We start from the raw sequence: 2,961 nt of genomic DNA, 5'->3' as shown, positions 1-2,961 counted from the left end.
GATTCTTGTTAGGAATATGTCTTGCCTGAGGTTAAGGGAATATGTCGGGGAAAAATATAAATGGGAGACTTCAACCTTGCCAGGTCAATGCATTAGCTATATAACTCAGTAAATAAGAGTTTCAGAAATATATATAAAAAGGATATGGGAGTATTCTTGTCTCATGTGCGTAAGTAGGAAGACATCAGTAGCCACATTCTAAGGTATGGGAGTCTATAACTAAGGACATGGTAGTTCATTTTTATTGACTAGGAGTTTGTCTCATGAGTCCTATCATTCTGCCAGGTACAGATCACATATTAAATGAGGTACTATTAACCTTATAAGTTGAACTATAAGATACACTCTAGTACTCTTCATGTCAGGCAAAACAGCCTGAGAGTAATATTGTGCAGAGTCTAATAATGAGAGAGGTTAGATTAAAAAAGGATGAGAGTTGGGATCTTCAAAGTAGTATGCGTAGGATAGAAACAGGGAAGTTTATGTCTCTGCATAGATAATAGCAAATGTTGTAGGACCTATATGTAATCGCATTGCAGTGATAGACTAACTACTATGCTCCAAGATTCTACAAGTATGCGTGCTAACCAAAAGAACAAACCAAGATCTTACATGATATCCACATATAACATTGCTGTATAGGCATATAATCAGATTACTAGAAACATAGAGATATAATGAGCATGTACCCTTTTTATGTGCTACATACACAGTCACTCATAAAAAGTGGCAGAACTTGTGCAATTTAGCTAATATAGGCCTATTAAAGGTGGCGTATAATAGTAGAGCTTTAATATACACTCTCCTGGGGGATATTGTCTCAAACATTATATCAACAGATGGATAAAAGTTAGCTATATATGAAAATTAAAATAAAATAAAAAAAGTGGTAGGATACAATCATCTAACATATAAACATACAGACATGCACAGATGTTAGTGAGAGATGTAGATGCCACTAGAGTCTATGTTTAACATATAATTTCCAAATAGATGCTTATTTATGCTCAGACTGATTTCAGGCTTTAACACCTTCATGTGTAACTGAGTTCTAACAGCTTTGTGAGGTGAGACAGAGATCTGTTATGTCGTATGAAAAGCTCAGTTCACTGCCAGTCTGTCACATTGATTGCTCAGTAACCTATAGATCGATTACCTGTAGCTATATTTGAAACAAAGTTAAGTTTAGCCCACTCCAGCCCTGGGACACAAAATATGGTTTCTCTTAAATTCAATTCCCTGTAGCAAGGTATGTCCCGGCGCTAGTTGAGATGATGTATCGCTAGGTGATTGCATGAGGGAGCCGATGCCCACAGCCTTGAAGCAGATGTCGGACGAGTCCTCCGTAGTGGATAGTCTTTGCGGATCCTGAGAGAGGGGGGCCACTTTAGCTAGTGACGGTTTCAGCGCTAGGGCTCCGCGCTGTATCTGGGCGTGATACCGGTCAAGGGCTGATGTATCAGCAGTCCCCGTTGAGCAGACTCCAAGTCCCGGAGTGACAGCTTGGCGTTGGCCCTGATGGTCTCGATCAAGTAAGGCCGTAGAGAACGTTTCATCATGTGTGTGCACACCGGGAGGGCACAGTGTCTCTCCTAGTTCTGGCTCCACTTGATTTGGTAGCGGGAGATAAAGATCCGGCGAGTATCTCAGCTCGCCCGTCTCGATGTTCAGTATTAGCCTGTCTGGGGGTAACTCCGAGTATTTCTGAGCTCTCTCTGCTAGTGCGTCATATCTCTTGCCCTGTATTGCAGGGTCTGCATTTTTAGCCTCACAACTTAATTGCGGTGTCAGGGCTAGTAGCATCGACATTAAGTCCTCTTTTAAGTTCTTGAAATGGCGCTCCAGTAGGTGCTGAGAGCGCAGTTCCCATATTTCTAAGGCTTCCATGTCTGTAGAGTCTCCACGTGGCGTGGCCTAAGGAAGATTATCCGCTATAAGCGCACTAAATGGTTTATCCTCAATTTCTTTTATGTGAAGGATGGACTGAGTTAATTGTCTAGTATGCAATAAGGGAAGCTTGGGCTTTTAGTATGCATTTTAAAGTCAAAAGTTATATTTGATGGCCGAACATACATCTTTTTTAGCAAGGCCTCCAATTTCTTATCCATTGGATCCTTAAAAGAACAGCTATCCTCTATGAGAATAGTGGTTCTCTTAGCCAATGTGGAAATCGCCCCTTCCACTTTGAGAACCGTTTGCCAAGACTCCTTAATAGAGTAAGCTATTGGAAACATCTTCTTAAAAATTGGAGATGGAGAAAAGGGAATTCCAGGTCTCTCTCACTCTCGTGTAATAATCTCTGTAGCATGGACTGGCACAGGGAAAACCTCCACCACAGAGGGAACATCAAAGTACTTGTTTAGCTTACTAGACTTCTTAGGATTGACTAAGTCAGTCGAGTTAGAGTTGTCCAAAGTAACTAAAACCTCCTAAAGTAACAGATGGAGGTGTTCTAGCTTAAACCTGAAAGATACAACTTCAGCAACAGAAGCAGGCATTACACTGTCAGAATCTGAGATTTCACCCTCAGACGCCACCAAAGTGGCTTCCTCATCAGATCCTTAAACATGGGAAACTTGATTAGCCACAACCTGATCAGAATCCTTACTTGCTGATTCCTTAAACTTCCTCTTGCACTTTCCCTCAAGCATGGGAAAAGCAGACAACGCCTCAAATACCGCTGAAGAGACATGAGTAGCAATGTCTTGCAAAGAAAATACAGTTGGATTATGAGAGGAAACGCAGGGCACAGACAGATGCAGCATGACTGGTACAGGAGACCCCTGAACAGCATCTGCCTTATCTAAAGGTGGCTCATGTTCAAAAAAAAATTCTCTAAAGCATAATGTTCTTTCAATACAGGTAGAACAAAATGGTACTGGTGGTTCTACCTGGGTATCAAAACATAACTTGCATGTAGCAATCTGCATAGCCTCTTGGTCCATCATGTTACCAAAAAAA

This window comes from Bombina bombina, chromosome 5 (genome assembly GCF_027579735.1).
Source record: "Bombina bombina isolate aBomBom1 chromosome 5, aBomBom1.pri, whole genome shotgun sequence".
NCBI classification, from domain to species: Eukaryota; Metazoa; Chordata; class Amphibia; order Anura; family Bombinatoridae; genus Bombina; species Bombina bombina.
Note: the sequence above shows the minus strand (reverse complement) of the source record.